This window comes from Peromyscus maniculatus, chromosome 10, assembly GCF_049852395.1.
Source record: "Peromyscus maniculatus bairdii isolate BWxNUB_F1_BW_parent chromosome 10, HU_Pman_BW_mat_3.1, whole genome shotgun sequence".
In the NCBI taxonomy this organism is placed as follows: Eukaryota; Metazoa; Chordata; class Mammalia; order Rodentia; family Cricetidae; genus Peromyscus; species Peromyscus maniculatus.
Genome location: NC_134861.1, coordinates 36,345,555 through 36,371,552, shown reverse-complemented (window position 1 = coordinate 36,371,552; position 25,998 = coordinate 36,345,555). Strand labels below are relative to the sequence as shown.

Sequence of the window (25,998 nt, the reverse complement as noted above, 5' to 3'; positions counted from 1 at the left end):
GAGGGGTGACACTGGCCATTTCTGTGTTCTTTTTTTTTTTTTTTTATACAAAAATCAACAGTATGGAGTGCTTCATAGGATTATTTAAATGTACCACTGGGATGTATCCATAGGATAATATATGATGCAAGGGACCATGTGCTGTGTGGGATACTTCTTGTGCCCAGAACAGCTTTTGGCTTCCTATCATGCTAACATACAGGTGAGGCATTAAGTCACAGAGATTCTGAATTACCTGTGCCAGATCATTGACTTTCTATATGTCAGAAGAACTATTTCTCCAACATTAAATTAATGGGTTATAATTTACTGTATGTTTTATTCTTCATAAAGGGACTTTTTACACGGCTCAGAAAAAGAAAAGCACCTGTAATTCAAAGTCTGCTTAAGAGTTCTGAAGGTGACATTCAGACCCCATGGCATGTCAGATCTCAGTGTCTGCTCTAGTCCCAGTTAGCTGCTGTTCTCACTGTGTCTTTTTGAACAGCCTATTTTGGTCCCAAAGCCATCAGCAAACTTGAAATAACTGAAGCATGGGACAGGAGCTTAAGAACAAACCGGAATGAAACACTTCAGAGACAGGTGTCCTTCGTGTGATGGGACAACTTGCAAAAGTCTGGACTCCAAAGGGGACTTCCACCAGGCCCTCAGTTCAGGAGCAAATCAAAGGTTCAGACTAGTTCCTTTCTGCTTTGTCTTTTTATTGTAGGGTGAGTCATGCTGTAATGTGAGTCAAATAACTCACACGGGGTTTATTTTTACTGTTTATTTTTGGTTATGGTAGATCTTTTTTACTCAATTGCACACAGGAATGAAAGGCCAATTTTAAGCTGCATTTTGGAAAAAGCATGCAATTGTAGGATAAAAATATCGATTTTTTTTGAAGCCAAAATTTATGTGCAAGTCTGACTTGGATACTTTCTGTTTGACCTTCATTGAATCCCCTAACATCTTGGAGTCCCAGCTCTAGCTTACATTAAGGGATATGTCAGGGATTTCACAGGGCTAGCATGAGTTTTGTTTTAAGCTACAGAGTTCAAGAGTCTCAGCAGGATATTATATGAATATTGAGTCTTCTCATTTATCCCTCATTTTCTTTTCCTCAGTGCAGCCAATACATGGTAGGCTTTACTTTGAAAAGAGGCAACGGCCTTTGAGACAAAATATTTGGACTCTCTTCCAACCTCTGACTTTACCTAAATAGATTGTAGTAGCGAGATGAGATGAGATGTTTTACAACACACAAAGAATGATTTTGGTCCTTTAGAATGTTGAACATCCTCTTGACCTATTAGCCTGACTCTCATCCGGCTTCCATGATAATGGCAAATGATTAGGGCACCAGGCATGACATAAATAGCTCAGGATCTGACCCCCCAAACCAGCTTATGTGATCTTGAGCAAAAAGTCACATGCTGGGCACTACTGACAGTTTAGAGAAGTTCAGATAGTGCAAGTGATGTGGGCAGAAGCCATGAAAGTCAAGAGCCTGGAAGATGATGAAGACGTAGGTATATGCAGGATGTTATGAAAACACCCAAATTCAAGGGGAAAAATAAGCAAGAACTTGTCTTTTCCTTTCTCTCAGATGCGCAGTTAAGAAGGTCTGCTTTCACTGTAGAACACATTTACATTCTTCCTTGTAGCCTTAAGTGAGCCAGTGAGTGACTCAATTAACAGTAGAAACTGTTTTAATAGTAGATTTGAAGTTTCCACTGTCTCAGCCAGGATCTGACTCACCAAAGACTATCTTGGGAACATGGCCATGCCACTTGAACATAAAGAAGTATTAGGTCTGTAGCTGAATGGTATATTTTTATAGCCAACAGGTACCATTTAGCAGATATTCCAAAAAAAAAAAAAAGAAGCAAATTGTTTATCAAGACAATATTTTTTAGTAAAATCTAGAAAAAAATCCCTCCAAAATACAACTTAATTAAAAGTAAGTTGGGGGAATGTTACTAATCATTCAGGAAAGTATCATTTCTTCCTTTTTGCTGTCTCTGAGACACAGGAGCACGGGACTAAACTTCCAACAGGAGCCTTTGCTTTATATCAAATTAACCACATGCCCTACTGTCATTCAAAATCATTCTGGGTCTCAGTCTCCTCCTTAGTAAAAAAGAGACAATCATGAGACATTATGCTTTGAAAAACTCAGCAGTATTACACTAAGTAATACAAATTTAGTAAATAGTCTCTATTAGTTATAATGATGATGAGTAATATATATTATTTAACATCCGTTCTACTTATTTTAAATGAAGTCTGTCAGGAAGACTCGATGCAACTTGGCACTAACATGTGGTTATAAATTGGGTTAAGAAATAGGGCAGCTAAAACAGATATATGAGCTAATGGCCCAGGAGGAAAATGGAGAGGGTGTCTTTAATATTTTCAACTCTCACTATTCTCAGCACATAAATGCCTCCATGGACTGTAAAAAGAGTGAGCGGAACTTAAAAGCGTAACTATGGGACACTGAGGGTCAAATTGTGCTCCTCTGGAGGTCTTGGGAAGATGCTGTCTCTACTACATTAGGCAGGTGAGTCTTGGGATGCTAGTCAAGGCAGCTTATAGATGGCCTCCCTGAATTAGTGGGAGGATTTTTAGACAGTAGCTCTTGCTTGACATAATAAAAGCTTTCACAGATGTGGCAATCTCTATTAATCCAGGTGCCAAATTACACGTGGTTATAAGTGAATTCATGTTACTAAGATGTTGCATGCCAGATAAAACATGGAGCCAAGCTGGTTTAGTAACTCAAAGAAGCATGAGCTATAATGTACCCTGGATAAACAACAAGGACAAAACATGGACAAGAGCTGGTACTGCCTAGCTATGGACTTTACCTGAGAAGAGCAGAGGAAAGGAATATAAGGCTCTTACACAGCAGCCTTGGCAAGTATGAGATGCTTATCCAGTAGTGGTACTATGGTTGTCAACTTTGGAAATTCAATGTCTTTAGATCCAGCAATTCAAAAAATCTATTATTTGATTGCTCTATGCTTCCTCATAGTGTGTTAAAGAACTAAGGTGGGGAGGACTTAAAAAGACCTCCATTGTGATAATTCCTCGCCACTCTTTATCTAATTACTATCTTCAGTGCCGTCAAAAAATACAAATTTATCAGCTCACACACAGGTATTTTTTTTTTAGGATTTTGCTAAGTCTTCTGCTTCAGGCTCTATTAAGAATCTATAAACAAAGGATTCAAGAAAAATTAATAACCTACTCAGAAAATGGCTTTGGAGACCGGTTTCTGTCTATGAGGTAGGAGTAAAGGTGTGGCCTTATTTCAGGCAGCAGGCAGACTGAGAACTTAAGGATCTTTGACCTAAATTCATGACAAAAATGAAAGAATTCTGACAGGAAGTGCGTGTCACTGCATGGGCTTTCTCTCTGTCTTTGTGTTTGCTGCTAAGCAATGATACAAGACACATCAGAAGACGGCTTGCTTTTGGCTTTTCCAGGATACAACAAGCTGAATTTCATCTTAAAAGATATTTTTTTTTCCAAATTTAAGAAATCTCCCAGTTATTTTTGTTTGGACACACATCTAGTTAATTCTTATTGCCCAGCATATATGTATTAAGCAGTTTGGGTGACTGATATATCATGTGGCCCTGAAAATACCAATTACTGAGGTGTTTCTGTTTCCATTTTTCAGATGCTTGTGCCCAGCTATGATATTTCCCCCTTTTATTTTGTAGTCTATGTTAATGTGTGTGACAGTAAGTACTTATTTTTTTAACTTTACTTATGATGTTAAATAAAACAAAACAAAAGTAGAAAAATGAAGCGGTACACAGGAAGTACAGAAGAGTATGGTCACACCTAACTGTGAAAGTGTAGAAGGATCCCCTTCTAATTCACTCACATGTTTGCTAGGTAACTCTACAGCACCCATTGACCAGATGCCTTCCTCACATTTGCCACCTCCTTTTTTGAAAAGAACATTCAATAACAAGAAAACTCACTTCATGAATAAATAATAAGAAAATAAAAAGGAATATCAAAAAAAAAAAACTAAGAGTGCTGAGACAAAAGTTAGTGTTTTTAACCTGGTCACTGAAATTGTACCTACTACTTCTGATAGATCATATTCATTATATACAGATTACTATATCTTCCTTACCTGCAGCAGGAGGGAACAGATGAAAATTAATATCAGGAGTGGGGTTCTCAGGCATTAATTTAAAAGACTTTCTATCTTGATCCACTCAATGTACTGAATTATTATAATTAAACACATTTATTTTTCACAGCTTTGAGGATCAGAAGTCTAATATCAGAATTTGAGCATATTTGAAATTTGTTCAGCAGTAGTACCTTCTCCCTGAATCTTCATACAGTGAAAGAGCAATTTTACAGTCTGGGGTCACTTATTGGCTTTTGTTTGTTTCTCTGTTTTTTGCTTTGTTTTGTTTTTTAAAAAACAAGGTCTCATTATAGAATCCATGTCATCTTAGAACTCTCTGTGTAGACCAGTCTGGCCTTGAATTCGTAGAGATTTGCCTGCTTCTGATGCCTAAGTGCTGAATGAAATGCATGTGTCACAATACTTAACCCTGTAGGGTTTTGTGGTTTTTTTTTTTTTTTAAATGAAGTGCTTACTACTAATCCTGTTCTGAAGAGAAGAACCATCATCACAACAGCTACCCAAAGGTACCACCTTGGAGTACCATTGTTTCTGGGGCTAGGATTTAGCGAGAACATACCACCACCTACTGCATTTGATATTGGAAAACTGTAAGGATCAGGGCCTGTTCCCCACCCCCTGCCCCGTTATATGAATTATAGTACCTTTCAACAATTCTCATTTTGAAAATCTCTCAGCTCAACACTTTTGTCCCATTCTTGGCCATGGTGTTTATTATACCAACAGATCAAGCTAGAACAGTGGTATATCCACTTAGTGAGGCTGAATATCAACTCTGCTTTGTGGATAATGACACAGATGACCAAGCTGAGGAGCTGAGGAAGTCAGTCCAAGGCAATGTGACAGAGGAACAGCAGACACAAGAATTCAAATGCAGGAAGTCTGCTTCTGACCATAGAGCAATTGCCACTCACTGTCATTGACAAGACATACACACTCATACACAAACACACACACACATTCATACACATTCATACACACATATACACATACACACACATTTACACACACTCAAACATATACACACACAATTCATACACACATAGACACATATAGAAACTCACATACACACATATTCATACATTCATACATTCAAAATCACACACACATACACACACACACACATTAACACACACACACAATTCACACGCTCATACACACATATAGAAACTCACATACACACATATTCATACATTCACAGACACGTTCCTACACACACACCCTCACACACATATACATATATATACACACACACACACATATATATATATACTTCAGTATTCATGCTAAAAAAGATGACGAAATTAAAAGACCTAGAACTTATAGACAAAATATTCTTGCATAATATTTCTAAATCAGCTCTCAGGAGGAAATAGAAAGCCTTGAAAACTCTATTAATATGTATATATGTGTATAATTAATGAAATACACTTTCAAAATTAAAAGTGATGATGTAACTAAAAAGTTGATTGAAGGAAACAAAAACTATTTAATAAGAACAGTACAAAATAAAACCTAGAAACCCACCAAAACTAATTCTGGTGCTCTGAAAAATCCCTGGCAGCAATTAAGATAAGTTTCTTATAAGATTAGCCAGAGTGAGACAGAGCAATTTAAAATAATTGTAATGAAAAATTAGAATTGCAAAATAATCTAGCAGTGTAGAAATGACTAAAATTATAAACAGAATATATAAGTGCTAAAGAATATTAGGAAAAATATCCTAATGCAATTTTAAAATTTGGATAAAATAGGCAAATATTTTATCAATGGGTATAGGTACGTGCATATATATTAATATATACATGTGAATATATGCACAAATATTTACATGGAAGACATATCCAAATATCTCAAAATATATGTGTATACACACACACACCCTATGAAAACCTCACTCATTTCATTCTTTATAAGCATGATTATTTGTAAAAAATAAATAAAAACAATTTTATCACAGAAACTGCCAGCATCCAATGGTTTTACACAATTTTAACTAAATATTAACAAAGTGCATATGAATTTTGTAAAACTATATTATGACCAAATTAGATATTTCTGAAATTTAAGGCTAATTCAATATTATTTAAGTTATTATCACAGTTTGCAATATTAATATATTAAATGATAAGTTGTGGCTGTAACCACAGATGCAAATAAACATTTACTATATTAGCCTATGATATGAATCCTAATAAATGTGACTGATTTATAAATCTAGAATATCAAGCATTATTTTTATGACAATGATGAACATTTAAGCTGTGCTTACGGTATTCAGTATCTAAACAATTTGATACTTCTTTAAACATCATAGCACATAAGTTTCTGAATATGAATCTGATGTGTCCGTAGGTATGAGAAAAATATCACAGAGAAAAACATACATATAGCAGCTATGAAAATAAAGTTCTCAGATGAGGATATGGCAATGGTCAATGAACATTTCAAAAGATGCTTACTGTTGTAATCCAGGAAATACATACAAAGTGCAGTATGTCATATTTATCAGGTTCACAGATAAGTCTGTCATTATCAAGTGTTGATGGGAATGTGGTTGAGCAAGAAGTCTTCCACATTGCCTATGGATGTGGTTGTCTATAGGCACCTTTGTAATAACTGGATAGGTCTCAGTTTTAAGTTGTGGTGAAAGTAGTGTTACCCCAGTGAGCATCTACATCATGAGACACTGACATGTGTACAGTGATATAGATATACTGAGGCCAACACTGATGAAGGAATCCACAAGGAAAGCTGAAGTGTGCACAGTGCAGCAATCTTCAATCCTTAACTGCAGTCTCAACCAGCCAGGGCGCTTGTGAAACACAGCTCCTGGAGACTCGTGCCCATAGTGCCTGATTTAATAGGTCTAGGCAGGACCTGAAGACTCTTATCTTTAACCTTCTCACCCATGATGCTATTCTTGGAGGCAGTTCTGCACTCTGAGTACACAGGAATCACTAAGAGCCACCATTTAGTGCGTAGTAACTCTAGCAGTCTTCTTTAGGACCTTGTGGAGTAGATCCTTCTTATCATTTCCTGCTTACAGGAGAACAAGATCATAGAGTCTACTGTGAGTGGAAGCAGTGAACTCAAAGAGACTGGCCCTGGATCTGTATGACTGAGCAAAGATACTTTGGTGGAAAGGTGGAGAAATACATTTTAAGTAGAACAAAATCCTGGCAGTGTCAGCCCTTGCGACTTGGTCAAGAACTAGAGGCAAGGCCAGGGGATGCTAAACTAGAACACTCTGGGCAGGAATAAAGCCTGGATGAGTGGAAGGCAGCAGGGTTGTATCACAAAGAGTTTTAATTTCTGGATAAAACTCTTTGTATCTTATATTGAAAAGCACCACAGGAGGAATCAAGCAAGAGGTGGCAAGAGTTTCCTGTGCTTTTAAAATAGAGGCTTGTGGAATGGGCTGAGAGAGGAATCACGCTCCCCAGCAGTGTAGCTACTGATGTATTGTCTCAGCTCAAACAGATAATCATCCACCCACACTCATACACGCAAGGGGTCACAGGTCACAGCAAAAGGAAAGTCAAGAAAGTGGGGGGGTTTCTGGAATTAAGGGTTCGGTGGAAAGAGAAGTTATGAGAGCGTAATGAAGTATGCATTCTCTCTCTCTCTCTCTCTCTCTCTCTCTCTCTCTCTCTCTCTCTCTCTCTGTGTGTGTGTGTGTGTGTGTGTGTGTGTGTGTATGCCTTTGTCTGTCTGTCTATGTATCAATAAAAGGATAAATTCTAAACAAAAAGACAAGAAAGAGTGAACAGCCAGAAGCTATCATGGTCCTTATTAATATAGTTTGAGTTGAAATTTTCCTACAGGCTCCTGAAGTCAACGGCTTGTGGCATTATTTGAAGGTTGCGAAGTTTTCAGGGGGTCGCGCCTAGCTTGGAGAAAGCCTCACTGAGAGTGGGGGTGGGGGTTGACGGTTGTGCCTGCCTTGCCTCCCATCCTATTTCCTCTGCTTCCTCTTCCACCATGGTAAAAAGCTCCCATAACAGGCTTCTGAAGCAATGAAGTAGCCATGTCTTTCCCACTGTGTGGTGGACAAAAATCCCGCTGAAACCTTGAGGAAAAAAATAAACTCTTCTTGTCTTGTTTTTAACCTGGTATTTAGATCACAGCAGCACAAAGGCAGCCAGTACAACATGATGACTAGCAACAGAAGTTTGTACCACAGAGCTGAGAACACACAGAGAGATAGAGGTATACACAGGCACAGAATCAGCAGGATCTGCTGGCTGGCTTGGAACACAAGAAAGAAGGGCTTTAAGGTGCATGCCCAACTCCAGACTTGCACTTTTAGAAATGAGGATGCCAGAGACTGGAAGGAGGAGGCAGACGATTGGATAAACAGGAAACAGGTTTTGCTCAGTGCTGGATCCAAATTCCCAGGAGGTCTTGGAAACTCTTAAAGCCAGACATTGCTTTCAATGGCTTTCCATTCCACAACAAGTGGCACACCAGTTCACATGACAAATATGGAGACTAGCAATGGAAGTACACAAAATACCTTCTCTCGTGCAATTTACATTCTATTGGGATGTGACTGCAAAACCAAAATGGATGAACCACCTGTAGCCACTTGGATACCCTTGATTCCCAAACAAAACGGGAAGTTACGGTGATAGGGTGGGTTCACAGGATCTGCCTCCAAACCACACAGCTTGGAAGCCATGGCCCTCAAAGACAAACAGTAACTTTATTTATGTCTGCAGCTTTCAGGCTTGCGTCAGAGTCTGGTCCATAACTAGTATTCAATAAAGACTTGCTGACGATGCCAAAGAGTGTGTTCAGCAGTTTTCACTCATGAAAAATGCTGACTCTGAGAAGTGTTCTGTCTGTGCCGAGGATAGGGACAGTCCGAGGGACCTCATCATTGAGCTGGAATGGTTCTTCCACACTTAGGGACAAAATTCCAGTGACCTACTTAGCTTCTCAAGTCAAAATAGGAAGTCACCCTGCACCCTGCAACATACTGTGATATAAAATGCTAAGATTTCCCTCTCACCTACACACAAACCCAACTAAAATCAAGAAATATCATTGCAATTTGCACAATAACGTGATGCCTCAAAACTGTATAATTTCTTCATACATTTTGCTGATGACATGCATTTTTGACATCCTATTATTTTCAATCGTATGTTATCATCTGGTACGATGCCATCACAATTCTGTCATGGCTTACTTGTCAGAAATACGCTTAATTTTGCACTCCCTAAAGCTGTGAGTGTTCTCCTGTGGAGGAAGCTGTCCTTATGTGCAGCAGCATCCAAACTCCGAAGAGTAGTGATCTGATTCACTCTTGTGACAAGCCTAGAATACGGTTGCTATTATTATATCTGTTATGCAGATGGGGAAGGAGGAGTGTACATGGGACAGATGGGGAAGGGAAGGCATGCATGGAGCAGATGAGGAAGGACAGGGAATGCATGGGGCAGAAGAAGAATGACAGGGGGATGCAAGGGGCAGATGGGGAAAGGCAGGGGCATGAATGAAGTTCAGAGGAATAGCTCACACTGTGGGAATAAAATGCCACAAGGTTTGTTTTTGCTGTTTCCCAAACTTACAGCATTTTAACTTTCATGATTTCTTTGGTGTGTGTCTCAGTTAGGGTTTATATTGCTGTGATAAAACAGAATAACCAAAAAGTAACTCGGGCAGGAAAGGGTTCACTTCACCTTATAACTTATACATCCATCGCTGAGGAATCTAGGGCAAGAACCTGGAGGCAGAAACAGGTGCAGAGGGAATAAAGGAGTGCTGCTTACTGGCTTGCTCCTCGTGGATTTCTCAGTCTAATTTCTTAAGGAACCAACAACCACCAGCCCAGGGGTGGCACCAGCCACAGTGAGCTGGGTCTGAACCCTCCCACATCAATCACCAATCGAGAAAACACACAATATGCTTCCCCTCAAGCCAATCTGGTAAGGGAATTTGCTCAATCAGGGGTGCCTCTTTCAATACGACTTTAGCTTGTGTCAGGTTGACAAAAAATAGCTCTTGTTGCTTGCTCTGCAGCTGGGGTCCCACTGTCTCTGATCCCGGGGGGCAAGGGATGAACAGAACCAAATGACACGGGCTCTGGGAGGCTGTAAGCAATCTCGTTTATTAAACAAAGGACTGAATTATTTATGTGTGTATTTTTTGGTGGGTTCTGCTTCCAGTTGCCCTGTTTTTTTTCTGGTTGGCTGTGGGTCATATGTCAACTGTGGTCATCTTGAGGGTCCATTTTCAGGGTCCTCTGGGTCAGGATACTACGGCGCATGTCAGAGCACTTTGTTAGCTTAAGGCATGGCCCAGTGTTTAGGCCTTATCTGCCTCAAGTTCTGAGATCAGGAATGATTTTTTGCTCACTTGAGTCATTTGGGTTCGCTGTTGCTGTTTTGCTTTACTTATTTGAGAATTTCACGTGTGTGTATAATGTGTATTGATCAAATCCATCCCCATTTCCTCCCCCTCCTACTGCTTTTCACTCTCAACTTCATGCACAGTTTTTTAAGTTTCAGGAACTGTGCAAATGTTTATTATATGAATAAATACTTTATGAAAAATCAGAGGAAACATTTTGTCAACAAATAACATTATCAAACTATGTTATTTTAACCAAAGACGTGTCACCTGCTTAGTGCTCTTGCTTGTCCATGGTTAGAGGATTACCTAATAGAACATAAGGAGCCTCTCAGGGACTGCATCCCAGAAATAAACTGACTCCCTCTCTCCCCATAAGCCACCATTTGACAATGCTGTCTCATCTAGGGTGGGACCCCATGAGTCCTCCTCCCTCCATGCTGGAATTTTATCTGGCATGACCTTGTGCAGGTCTTGTGTATACAGTTACCATAGTGCTTCATTTTTAATGAAAGGGCCAAGAAGTGTTAAGAAACTATCTGTTGTTCTTTGAGCAACTGGTGCATGCATTGTACTTTACTGAGAAAACTCCATTTATTCCCCATACCTTACAGAGGTGCCGTAACAGTGTCCAAGCGTCCCATTTGAAGAAAAGTATGAAGAAGGTAAAAAATGCTCAGTGACTTGGTCACAGCTGACTTTCTAGATATGAGTATCACAACTCTCTAAAAATTGCTTTTCTCTAGATCTTTTTAATATCTCTAAAAATGTCACAAGTAAAAATGATGGTTACATTACTTCCTGTTGGATTTTTAAGAGATACTTTGCTCCAGTTGCGATTCTTACCATGGTAGCACCTGACATTTCTGTCTGGCCCCACTACAAGTAAAAAGAAATCCATGGCTCCTGTTATCCTCCTATTCACTGTTATCAGTGGTATCTCTAGGATTTGTTTAACTACTCCCCTTTCTCTGTTCACTGATGTATTCAGAACTGAATTAGCAGTGAGTACACAAAACCAGAAGGGTAGCAGCCTTTCTCTTAGCTCTGAATATCTAACCACTCTGAGTAAGCATGAACCGGTAGCTGGGGCTGTTTTCCCATCCTAATATTTCCTTTATCCCAATGTCCTCATTAAGAACATTTAAAAAATTCTCTATGTAGTTCTATAACCTACTTTAATATCATTTGGATACAGAACTGAGTTAAATACTAGAGAAATTATTTTTTTCTCAAGGAAAAGAGCCATCTTGAAAGGCAAATCTATTCGTTGGTTGACATTTCCCAGGTATTTTCCAAAATAGATAACCTCTAAAAGGCACTGCTGACAATAAGTGTCGAGGTAAACACCCACCTCCTGTTGTACAGATGCAAGAGATGATGAGGTCATGTTCAAGGTTTCCAGCTACAGACTATCTGCCTCTGAACACCACATCCCCCTCCCATTAGGCTAACCTCCCTCTTCAGGTTGAACATCTTAATTCCTTAAAAAAAGCTATGTGGGGAGGCTGTGAAGGAGAAAGAGCATTAAGCTAGGAATGAACAGCCACCAAGGGGGGTTCCTTGTAGGTTGAGTTTGCAGTTCTATCACATTCAGCCCCCTAAGATGGGTGCCATGACCCGATAATATGTGTTGTTGCATGGATGATTTAAGGAGGCAGGCGATTTCTGAGCTCTGTGCAGATCCCTTCCGTAGCTGCAGAATGGAGGCGTCCCCAGGAGGCTGCCCTAGAGCTGGGCCTTTTCTGTAGGATCAGCACACTTTCAAATGAACTGGCCCCACAGAAGAATGAATAAGGCTTGGCTGGCTGAATTGCATCAAAAGCAATTGTCACCAGTGCACAGGACAGAAGGGAAAAACTGGTGACAGCCTGGAATATAGCTCAAGTTGTGTTTCAGAGGTCACAAGAGTCGATTCCATTGCCTGCTCTGCCATTTATGGACAGTTCATCTCCCCCTTCTCTCTCAACTTATAGTTTATTTTCAAAACAGTAGAAGGCCATTGAAAGAAAATAATAATATTCAAAGAAGCAAAGTACATTAAAACACATAAAAATATAGTATCTAATCTTTCAGATGCTTACTCTTAACAGATCATAATTTTCTCAATCTTTCCCTATGTAATTAAAATTACAAAATAAAAAATGGAATACAGTGTACTCTTTTCTGCCCAAGGACAGCTATTTTTCTTTAAAATATTTTTTATTCAGACTACTGGTGGCTCAGCCCCTCCCTGGCCCCACCCATGATGAAACAGGCTAAATAACTGGAGGGAAATGGTAGACTCAGTATCAAGAAAGGAGCCCCTTATTGATTAGCTTAGACCAAGGTGGTCTCCTGATCAACTGCCTGACTACCATGGGCATCCAAGAGGGACAGTTCTGTAGGACCATGTGTCACAAGAAGTATTTGAATGTTGGCTCCCCTGTTATTACAGTAATAAATGACGACACTGAAGTCCGGTTTTACAGAGCTAAAGTCAAAGTGTTAACAGGCCTCCTCCAAATTCAAAGGTTATTTTCATTTCTTAGAATAGTGCCCCTCCCTCCTTTTCAAAGCCAGCAAAGTAGTATGTGAGTTTCTTACACTAACAATCTTTCTCTGACTTCTGGTGGAAAACTTCTTCTCTTTTAGAGGCTTATGAGATTAAATTGTGCCCACATAGATCATCTAAAACAATTACTCCATTTCAAGGACTTTAACCATAATCGCATCTGCAGAGTTACAGGTCGATGTCTTTAGAGAGCACTGTTTTGCCAACTGCAGCTGGCAAATGTCTTCTACTGTAAGACAGTCACGTCTATTGCCAGTCTCCCATTACAATGCACTGGGATGACTGTCAACATATGTGCTTCATAAGCCATTTAATTCATTCTCCAGAAAAAATTAGTCTAACTAAATTTTTGCAAAGGTTTAATTATTGCCTTGAAGGAAATTACTAATGGCAAAATGGCTAGATTAAAACATAAAACATTGTACTGAACAACACAGTTTCATTATGAAGAAAACAGATGAGCACAGCCCTTCTAAAGAGCAAAGTTTATGTCTTATGTCTGGAATTTGATAATAAATAATGTGGGAGCCATAGTTCACATATTATTGATACTGGACTTTTAGCTGTTTTCTTCAATTCATTTCTCATTTCTAAGACACTATCTCCTTCTCATCTGTCTGTCTTTTCTTCCTTTCTGTATTTTCCTTCCTTCGTTCCTTATTCTTCACTATCATACTTTGCAACATTTTACTTTAATACATGTAAGTGAATTGTGTAAATGAAGTTTTTTTACATGTAGAAAGGCAAAGCTGAAAATTAAGCTCCACCAATTAATAGCAATGCATACTTGGAAACAGCCTGGTCTTCATAGACTCATGTGATGAAAGCAGTGTACATTCCTTTTGCCAAACATCTTTCAGATTGCTTTAAACATACCATAATTTTAATGATTTCTAAATTCCCATGAATTACTCTCTGCTATATAATTAAGAAACAGACACAAAGAGGCTAGGTAAGCTGTTCAAGGTTACACAGCAGAGTAAGCAGTAGAGTCAGGATTCAGGCAACACAGTCCCATTCTGGAGCATCTTATTCTGATTTTCAAAATTTCATCCTTCCTAATCCTTGATGCATGGTGGCCCTTCATCCTTCCCTACACAAGGAAGCGTAATGATGTTCTGACCTTGAGTGACTCAATATATCACTTTATCTGGAAATAGGGACATTGTTGATATAATGTTTTAAAAATGAAGCCACACTAAGAGGAGGGCTCCTTAGCCAATATAAGCAGTTCCAGTGTAAAGGGGAAATCTGGACGCTGAGAAGACCATGTGAAAACAAAGGTTGATACTAATGAGATGTCTACAAGCCAAGGAAGAACAGAAATGGCCAAGAAGCTGCAAAGCTGGAGAGCCAAGAGGCAGGTTGCCCTCCAAGGGTTTCAGTGAGAGCGTAAGGACAGCCTGGATCCTAGAGATATCCCTTCTGAATTGTGATGGACAGTTTGAAATGACAGTGTCATGGAAGTTGGAAGAACCTGATATAGTCCTCATCTGCACTGTGCAGATACCTTGTTTACTTAGAACTCATGAATGATGGGAATTCCGCAAGTCAAGTCCTATCTTCATTTTTTTTTTTTTTTATCTGACAGGATGTTTGTGCCAGGATATCAACTGTAGAATCTTAGGGAGTAAAGTTTACCATCTAACCATTTCTACATGAACCCAAGCATTCCAGCTTGGGCAGATCTTCACTTCAATATCTTTATTTCACAATATCCTCCTGTATTACATGCAATTATTTTCATATGCTATTTTCAATTTATACCTCCTTGTTTACTAATATGCATAAGAAACATAGACTAAAAAAAAGTGCTAGATAAAGACATAACTTTGATAAAACCACCAGTCATGGTTGGTGGGTGCAAAGCCGGACGCTGGCTACATTATGTATCTGACATAGTGGGACTTCTTCCCCCCAGTGCCCAAGACAGGAAGCAGTTGTTTCCTCTCTCCATTTTTGTGCTAATCTTTCCTGGATCCTAGTACTATCTAGGCCAGAAGCCCCAGCATATGCCAACTGAAACTTATTCCTAAGTTAACTGACATGTCATGAAAAGTGCCACGGTACAGAGTATCTATTTCATGCATATGTGAAATTGTCTATGGACCCATCATCCTTCCCACATTATTATTTTGCAAAATATAAAGCCCACAAGGAACTTGCTGACTGAAAAAAACAACTTAGTGGGGGCAAAAATAGACCACAATCACACTTTACTAGTAAGAATATTGTAAACTGAAATGAGTTTAATTTAATTGGCCTACAGAAAATTGTAGCTTAGTTTATTCTTTCCTAAGGATGTTCTTGGTAATATCTTTGATAAAATTCAACATAGGTATGGAAAGATCATAATTCCACATAATAAAGGCATAGTTAATTTAAGTTTGCCCACAGAAACCACAACTACATTAAAAATTCTACCAGGCTGACTGACTGAATAGGATGTCAATGATTTTGGAGAGTGAGAGTGTTGTAGGTTCAGAGCCTAATTATCTTGGGACATCTTAGTCCTTAAATAGCAATTTATTGCCTACTTCTGTATGTGACATAACATCCTGTTGACTACTGCATAAACTCTTTTAGAGTCTATGAACTTATCCTATTTCTACTAACTTAAAAGCTAAGATTGTCATCATCAGGAAGCATCTTAGGCATGTTGAAGAGATTTCCTGAATTTGCTGTAACCCACCTGCCTAATGTATCAATATATATTTGAAATCCAATATATTTGAAAAGTGTTTCAATTTATTGCTTTCGTTGTTGTTGTATTACTGTGATGAATTCATGACTCTGGTACTATATTAGTGCATATTAGTGGTAACTTAAAACAGTATTCCTGGGCTGTGGTTACTTATATTTGGTTCTCAATAAATTATTCATTATTCTCATTAACACTAGACCTGTGTTTTTGCAGTGATTGAGAACAAACTCATAGACAATATCAAACTAAATTAGAAAAAAAACTGAGAAAATTCCTCTAAAGTTAGAAATGAAACAAGTTGTTTTTAGAAACTCTATCTACTTCAGCCAGAAAAGTAAACAGAAAGTATGAGCATTGGCAAGGGGAAGTCAAATCATCCCTGAATCGCAATGAAATTATTTTGTATTTTCAAAACTCTAAGGATTCCAACAAATAACTTTTAAAGCTGAAAAAAAAGTTAATAAAATAGGACATAAAGAGTTTTTTTTAAATAAATATAGCACATTTTCTAAACACCAATAATGAACTAAAGAAACAATTACAAAGAAAATTTGAGTTATAAAAGCTATAAAAAAATATGTAGAACTAAGCCTCCTCCCCCTGCCCTGCAGTGAGAATGTCCTCTACAATGAGAATTACTAAACACCAGAAAAAGAAATTGATAAAACTGAAATGTAGAAAGACCCCTGGAGCTCATGGATTGGTAGAATCAACATTCTTAAAATGATAGCATCCAAAGGAATTCAATGCAGTCTCTACCATAATACCAATGACATTCTTCAAAGAACCGAAATGAAATCATTCAATACATGAAAGGGCACAAAAGACCCTAAACTGTCAAAGCAACCCTAAGCAAAAGAACAGTGCCAGAAGCAGCATAATAACCTGATTTCAAAATCCACCACAGCACTGTAGCTGCAGCAGCTGCAGCAGCATTGTATGGGCAGAAATATAGATACACTGACCAAGGAAAGAGAAGAGTAGACCCAGAAATAAATTCACACACCTCCAGCCAACTCGTCAGCTGAGATGCCAAAAGCATGCACTCAAAGAAAAACTACATCTTTGGGAAATGGGCTCCGGAAAGTGGATATCCATGTAGAAGACTGAAACAGTCCCCTTTAGGGGTATTTGCTCCACCCATGACCTTGGGCTATACAGCCCTGAAAGAGGCAGTGCTTCTTGCCATCATACATTACCTCTTAAAAGGAAAGGAAGAGGGGTCATGAGGTCCCTGCTTCCTGTTTCCTGGAAAGATCGGACTGCCAGGTAGATTCACTTCCAGTCAGAACAGAGGACAACTTCAGGTGTTTACTCGATTCTGTATTCATGAGTGTATTTCCTCATTTTATATCCTAATAAATTCCCTAATACTCCTAAGCAGACTTCAGTGGATTTCTCACTTTCTGTGGTACCCAATGAGGGGCATGAATCCAGGACCCAGATATCAAGAGTCTCATGCTCTATAGACTTTAAACTTCGTGTTTTGATATTAGTAATATTCAAGTTTTTCACAGTGAAAAATAAATCTTTCAAATAGCAATTCCTGAGGTCTCCAGAAGGAAAATGGAGCCTCACAACAATGACTCTACCCAGTCCATAATGATGCCATTGAACCAAAAATCACCACTCAGTGATCAGCTTTGAACTGCAAACTCTTCAGGACAGTTCCAAGATGAGATGGTCCATCATATTCCACTGCTAGCCAGAACTTCAGGTAACCTTACCCATTATTCTGAGACTGGCTACAAACTTTATAGCTAGCCCTCTTGAGACTTAACCATTTAGCTTTCTTACAGGATCCCACAGAGGTACCATAACCCCCTAGACAGCAGGAAGCAATTTTAAGAAAACGATGCCTTCTCTCCAAAAATATTATGTTTTCTTAGTGTTATGGATAAGTTGTAACAGGGTTGGGGTTGGAACAATAAAATTTAAACTCAGGATTCTCTTTCAGAAAAGAAAACAGGATGGGATATTAATGTATAGGATATTAAGGTAGATTATTTTTCAACTAGTAAATTAATTTAGCAAACTATCAGCCTTAGATAATTTGCACTGATATGGATTCTTGTATATTGATACAAATGTAAACTACTTTTCTATTCTAATTTAAGATAATTTGTATATTGATACAAATTCAAAACTATAATTGTCATATTGTATACATGTTCCTACTCCTATTTGAAATATTTTGTATATTGATACAAATGTAAAATTATATTTGTCTTACTATCTGTATATTCTACCTCTGTTTAGGATATTTTGTATATGAATACATATTAAGGATATCGTTGTCATATTGTGCTATATATTTATACCTCCATTTAAGATATTTTGTATGGCCGGGCGGTGGTGGCACACACCTTTAATCCCAGCACTCGGGAGGCAGAGGCAGGCGGATCTCTGTGAGTTCGAGGCCAGCCTGGACTACCAAGTGAGTCCCAGGAAAGGTGCAAAGCTACACAGAGAAACCCTATCTCGAAAAACCAAAAAAAAAAAAAAAAAAGATATTTTGCATATTGTCACATTTTTGAGGTCATTGTCCTTATACTGTGCACCTGTTTACAAATTTGGTTACCTTGTTTATGTGAAGCATTTTTCCTCAGGTTATTTATGTAAATAAGACTTATAGATTAATAATCACCCATGCTTGTCACTCCTGTAGTTATGTTAGTTAAGTTTTCTAGATTTACAGAAACATATGTCAGATGGATAGGTAATCTTCAGACACTTCATAGACCTAGAGAATATGGCATTTAAATGTTTTGATAACTTAGAATTCTATTGATGTGGGATACGATTTTTCCTAGCAGCACTGATCTACTCCCAAGAGAGTGTTAGACTTCAAAGACACTCCATATGGGAGTTTGTCTTTTTCGTGGCAATAAATGGCCTGCTAGGCAAAGAACTTCCCTTGCCTCAACTGCTCACAATATGTATGCTGTCCTTTCTGGACAAGCAGGACATAAGGAAAAGTGACTACAGAACCTTGTCAAGACAGGGTAAGACAGTCTTTCAAAATTCCTGCTTCTGAAAATGGTCTGTCATGTATTCTAGGCCTGTAGCCAAAAAATGGATACCTCAACAGCATTGAGAAACGTTAGTTGACTGTCTAGGCTGCCAGCTGTCTCTGTCAATTCTTGCAATTTTCAGAAGTTGCTCGCTTGTACTTCCTGTTTACTCATAATATTACTTCCCTTCTCAGGTCTTTGAAGGGGTTGAAGACTAGATATTTACAATCCTCTTGTATATTAGCTAAGAACATATTGGGTACTAGAGTTCGATTCTTCAGGATAGAACAACTATTGGAGTAATCTCAGTAATTTGCCATTTACCTATGATTTGGACATCTCTGGACATTTAGCATGTGTTTCTTGTTTGATATTGTTCTTGTTGGTTATAGTTCCATTTTTGTCTATGTTATTACCTTACCCTTCTCCTGGATAATACTTGATAATCATTCTAATTGTGTGTAGTTTGCAGTAGATTTAGAACATTCTGATTTAGACAAAATAGGAAACTGTAGTGGTATTTGCTCTGCCAATGACCTTGGGATACATGGCCTGAAGGAGGTGGTGCTTCCTGCTCTCATATATGACCTCTTAAAAGGAAAGGAAGAAGAGTCACAAGGCCCTTGCTTCCTGCTTCCTGGTGTGATTGGACTGCCAGGTGGATTCACTCCTGGTCATAACAGAGGATGACCTTAGCTCTTTACTCAGTTCTGTATTTGTGAGTGTGTTTCCTCAATTTATGTCCTAATAAATTCCCTAACACTCCTTAAGCAGACTCCTGTGGATTTCTTGCTTTACACCCTATTCTTCAATCTGTGTAAAATTAACTCAGTGGACCAAAGGGTTATCAAAAGTGTTAGAAGAAAACATGGCAGACATAGTTGAAGATATTGGCACAAATAATAATTTCTTAGATAAAACTCCAATAGCTTACAAAACAGAACATAAATTTACAAGTGGGATTTAATCAAATTTTAAAAAGTTCTGCACAGCTAAGGAAATAATCTAGAGTAGAAGTTCTTAACTTGTGGGTGAGAACCCCTTTGGCAAACCTCAATCTCGAAAAATATTTGCATTATGATTCATAACAGTAGCAAAATTACACTTATGAGGCAGCAAAGAAAATAATTTTATGGTTGGGGTCATCATAACATGAGAAATTGTATTAAAGGGTTGCAGCATTAGGAAGGTTGAGAATCACTGATCTAGAGAGTGAAGAAATATTCTATTGAATTGTAACATTTACAATGTAAGCACATTTCCTGATGAAATTTTGAGTATCTTCTGCAATTTATCATGTACTGAAACAACAACAAAAACCCCACATTGGTTGTATGAATACACTTTCACACAATTGTGAACTCAAAAAGCTCAACTACCTCCAATTAAGACTGTAATGTAAAGACTGTCACAGGCTTTGAAACTCTGGGCAAGTCACTTAGCCACCTGGGGCTCCCACTCTTTAGCTGTGAAATGGGAATCTCTTCCCCATAGGAAGTTTGTACAGAAAGTGATTCAGTGTCTCCTAGAACCTGTGAGCACATGGTAAATGTTAGCCCTTTCCTGGTGCCTGGACTTTTATTGCCAGCTAATTGGCTCAGACTCTGAAATTGCCATCCCCCAGAAGGAACTCTGATGTCCCTAATGAATTAGAGTTCAGCATTTCTCCCTCTTCTGGCTCTGTAATTCACCATGACCTGAATGACAGAGCTGTGGGAACAAGAAGATAAAGGCTCTCCTAGGGTATGTGAGAGCAAAGCAGGAGGTAGAGATGATTCCTCTATGCTCAAATCATGTCTGTCATCTTCTTGACCCATCTGCTTTGATAAAAGACCTGGGAGCTCCAGCTGCACGAGTCACTGGTTCTGGCTGGGAAGTGTTCCTCTTTTCCCAACATGCCTTGTCTTTGTTGTTCTTGGGGCAGGGTGGGTGAAAATATGGACAGACCCAGTAACCATAGATCAGCAATTTAGCAAACAAAAGTGATGTTTTATTTGGAGGATTACATGCCTCTCTAAAGTGTCTTGACACAGAAAGCTCAGATAGCCAATAGTCACTGTGTATGGACGTTGACTCTAGACTTTATAAGCAAAGGTATGATGCTGAGCTGTGACACCCATAGTTCCTGGGATAGTGAGGGCAAGCAGCTGATATTCTCATAGACCCATGAGTCACAGACATAAGTTGGAACATCCTGTACTCTCCATGATTATCATAATTAGTTAGATGTGATTTCCATCACACAGTTGAGCATGGAGTCACTGAGATGGATCGTTCACTTCACACCTTCCTCTAGACAATGTAAAATGGGATTTAATTCCTAGTGCATCACATTTCTCTACATGAAATTCTTCTGAACTTAAGGCATAGAATATAGCTTCTCATCCTGTCTCCCCTGTAGATCTGAGTAAGCCCAAACCCACTCCTGAGATACCATAACTCTTCCAAAAGAAAGGTGTTAAAATTGACATGTTGATCATGGCTTCTAGCAGTGTCTGTGGTCATGTTGTAGTTCAGTCAGATAGAGAGTGAGTGGGACCTTGTCCATACATCATCCCCATTTCTGGTTTGCCAGCTGAGACACAGATGTCCATCCAGACACAAGAGATACAGTGAACACCAAATAAATAGGACTCAAAAAGGAGCTCTCCATGTCAGATAACAAAATAGACAGAAAAAGAAAGTTCATTGAATACTGTAATAAAGAACGGCCAAGACACATATAAATGTAGGTCTATGAGAATAACCACTGACTTCTCAATGGAAACCTTAAAAGTCAGAAGGACTTTAAAAGATGTATTTCAAATTCTGAAAACCCACAACTGCCAACCCAGCCTAATACACCCAGAAAAAATCATCTATCATAATTGACAGAGAAAGAAGAACTTTGCACAAGAAAAACAGGCTAAAGGAATTTATGAATACAAAGCCCACAGAGGTCACAAATGGACTGTTTCCAATAAAAGAGGAAGATAAAAACAAACCAGAGGCTTCAAAAACAAACAAACAAACAATGTCAACAGTTGTTAAATGAAAGAGACTTTAGAAAATACCAAAAAAACCCTACAAAAATCAAAATGACAGGAATTAATAAATATATTTCAATAATAATGCTGAATATTAGCAGTGGCAATTCTGCTATAAAAAGACACAGACTAACAGGCTGGACTGGAAAACAAGTTCCCATTTTCCTGCCTCCAGAAGGAAACCAGGATTGAAGAAGATCTTCCAAGAAAGTGGGACCAAATGTGTCACCATTCTAATATCTGACAGAATAGACTCAAACGAAATTTAATCAGAAGAGATAAAGAGGGCCACTTTACAATGATCAGGAGAACAATCTATCTGTAAGAAATTTTAGTTCTAAATATACATTCACCAAACAGAAGTTCATCTGATTTCATGAAACTACTAGATATAAAATCACAGAATAATCCCAACACAAAAGTGGTCAGTGACATCAATGCTCCATTCTCACTATCAGATGGATCGACCTGAGAATAAATAAAGAGAGAAACACTGGAATTAAATGATGTTGTACATCATTGGCCCTAATGAATCTCTGCAGAAGAGTCCACCCACACTACAGAATATGCATTTTCCTCAGCAGCCCATCAAACCTTCTCTAAAATTAACCAGATATTAGTGTACAAAGTAAATCTCTACAAATACTGGAAAATTGTAATAAGTATTTTTATTCTTCTGATCACAATAGAATATGGCAATTAACCAGTAGCAAGAGGATTGATGAATGTAATATAGAGAGCTTAAAAATTAAACATAACAAAAAACTAAAATGCATCAAACTACAGAGTTGTGGAGACCAGTGTCAACTGATACATTTACAACACAACTCCTGCTCCTAAGGTTCAGGGATCATTGGAGAAGAGGAGGTAGAAAAAATGAGACAGAGGAACAGGGAGATTGCTATGAGGTCATGTTTTCTATAAATGTTGGAAGCTACACTCATGAAGTACCACCAAAATGATTGTCTAACACCTGACCTTAACAAGGATAACACTAATAGACAAGCTAACATGATATGGGAAAATCTTACAAGGCCTCAACCCTGGACAAAGAACTATAAGGAGAAATAGTTTCTCCCAGGGAAGAGCATGTTTATCCAATACCAAATGATCAGGCCTGAAATTATAGACATATTAGAACATTATAAGCACTGAGCAGGTTGTATTGATGTATTTAGGAATATATATATATAAATTGTGTGTGTGTGTGTGTGTGTGTGTGCGTGCGTGCGTGTGTGTGTGTGTGTGTGTGTGTGTGTGTGTGTGTGTTTGGAGGTAAGAAAGGAAAAGGGAAAATGATTTAATTATACTAAAATCTCAAAAATAAAAATAAAATAACCCAAAACATTTAAAATTGGCTGTGGAACTGAACAGTTTTCAAAAGAAAAAAAAACTTTTAAAAAGTGCTCAACTTGCTCATAGAATCCCTCCTCTTTTTCTCCTACTGAACTCCTGGAGCTCTGCCTGGTGTTTGGCGGTGGATCTCTGCATCTGCCTCCATCAGTCACTGGAGAAAAGCTCTGTGATGACAGTTAGGATATTCACGAATCTGGTCACTGGGGCAAGTCAGTTCAGTTCAGGCACCCTCTCCAATATTTCTAGTAGTCCAAGCTGGGGTCATCCTTGGGGATTCCTGGCAACTTCCCTAGCACCAGGTTTCTCTCTATCCCCATGATATCTCCCTCCATTATGGTATCTCTCATTGCCTTCCCACTCCATCCCTGTTCCAGCTCAACCATCCTATTCTCTTAGGTTATCACCCCACATCCACTACCCTCCATTGCCCACCCTCATAGCCAAATCACTCATGGATATCTCATCTATTTCCCCTTCCCAGGGCAATCCATGTATTCCTCTTTGGATCTTCCTTGTTAGCTAGCTTCTCTGGAGTTGTGAGTGGTTGTCTGGTAATCCTTTGCTTTACTTCTAGTAAAGTAAAGTACCCCACTTATGAGTGGGTACATACCATGTTTGTCCTTCTGAGTCTGGGTTACCTCACTCAGGATGATATTTTCTAGTTCTATCTATTTGCCTGCAAATTTCATGATGTTATTGTTTTTCTCTGCAAAATTGTGTCAGGGAAACCTGCAGACATGACCAAACCAAACTAATGGAAATGCATGAAAGTTGAATCAATGGCTGTGGAGCCTGCTTGGGACTGGACTAGGCCCTCTGCATAGTGAGACAATTGAGTAGCTTGATCTGCTTTGGGGGGGGGGGCAGTAAAATTAGAATCTATCCCTGGTGCATGAGGGGGCTTTGTGGATCCCACTACCTATGATGGGACACCTCATGCAGCTTTGAGGCAGGGGGAAGGGCTTGGACTTGCCTCTTACTGGATGTGCTTCCCCATGTGAGGCCTTGCCTTCTTATAGGGGGGAGTGGGGACTGGGGGAAAGAGGGAAGAGGGGGGATCTTTGATTGGTATGTAAAATGAATGAAAATTTTTTCTTAATCAAAAAAGTGCTCCATATCTTCAGCCATCAGAATAATGCAAATTAAAACTATATTGAGATTCTATCATATTCTAGTAAAATTGTTAAACCCTTGTTCATTATTTGGGGAGGGTAAGTTTGTACAGCCACTATGGAAATATTTGTAGAAGTTCTTCTAAAGGATGAAAATAGAACTGCTATATGACCTGGCCATCCCACTCCTTGGAATGTACCCAGATGACCCTAGATGGCTCTAGAGAGACACATGCTCTTCCATGAATTGTTGCTCTGTTCATAATAGCCAGGAAATGGCAATAGCTTAGATGTCCATCAACTAAAAAATGGGAATTAAAATGTGGTACATATGCACAATGGGGTGTTATTTAGTGGCAAATGGTAATGAAATTGGTAGAAAAATATGGGTTCCCAAAGCCAGATGAGCAATGGTAGAGTATTGCCCTTATGCCTGACATCTCTCAGAGAGCACAGCAGGAGTGCGCCACTCCTTCCCTAAATCAGGCTTGGGCCACTCAACTCCATAGAGACAAAAGACACATCATGATAAAGTCAGTCAAGCTTCTGTTCATCCCCAGGGAACTAGCTTGGCAGAAATCATGTGACAGGCAGGCTACTAATCTGACACACTTGGAAAGCCCCTGCCTCTATGGAAACACTTCCTCCCCTGATCTCTTTCCTAGCCCGCCCCCATCCCTGCCCCCAACTGGAGCTATAAAGTAAGCTAGCCCTGCCATTTCAATAAAGGAGCTGTCCTCCAAAACAATCTCCTGGATCCTTCATACCCATGGTCTTCACCTCCAGTCGAGACCCTGTTCTCCAACTCCTCAGCATCCTGGGACTGCGAGTACACAATGGCCAATTGGGGTCAGGGACACACAGGAAAATATATACATCTGGAAAATACTATACAGAATGAGGTAATCCAGACTCAGAAAGATAAGAATCACACGTTCTCTCTTATTTGTGGATCCCATATTGTAGATGTAACCAACCATCTTTTTAAATAAGAAACACAGAACCAATGTAAAAGAGAAAGCCAAGAGGTCAGAGCTCAGAGCTAAAATCTTACCCTTCCTCCTGTGGTGCTCCTACCTCTCTGAAAGAGAGCTACTTCCTGTGTGTTTATCTTTAATATAGTCTTTCTGTTCTGCCTTCTCATTGGTTGTAAACCCAAACACATGACTGTAAGTACAGCCCTCCAGGTCTTAAAGGCATATGTCTCCAATGCTGGCTGTATCCCTGAACACACAGAGATCTACCTAGCTCTGTCTACCAAGCGCTGGGATTGAAGGCGTGTGCCACCACCGCCATGCTCTTGCTATGGCTCTAATAGCTCTGACCCTCAGGCAACTTTATTTATTAACATACAATGAAAATCACATTTCAGTACAAATAAAATACCACCATATTTCCCCTTTTCTATTTTAATAAAAAGGAAAAAAAGCAAAAGGTTATAACTAACATAAGAAAAACTACATACAAAAGTACAATAACTATATACAACATATACAAGTAATAAATACCTAAACAATGTCTAGTCCATTTGTATTTGACAAAACAGAGAAAATAATTCCATTATCTATCCTATTTTGGTAAGTCCAAAATGTATCTAATTCACTTTCTATCCTAATTAATCTTCAACTATAGCTAACTAATCTTCAACTATAACTAACTAATCTTCAACTCCCTCAGAGACCCAAAAAGGAAATAATATTAGCTAACAAA

At 38.8% G+C, this 25,998-nt stretch overlaps 1 long non-coding RNA gene across 1 annotated transcript; it reads left to right on the top strand.

Annotated features, from left to right (window-relative positions):
- The first annotated feature begins 3,157 nt into the window (after nt 1-3,157).
- On the top strand, nt 3,158-11,124 carry LOC143267588 (uncharacterized). Its single transcript, XR_013042870.1, has 3 exons — nt 3,158-3,273; nt 3,671-3,734; nt 9,969-11,124. It is a non-coding gene; the product is annotated as an uncharacterized LOC143267588 (long non-coding RNA).
- Nucleotides 11,125-25,998: the final 14,874 nt, after the last annotated feature.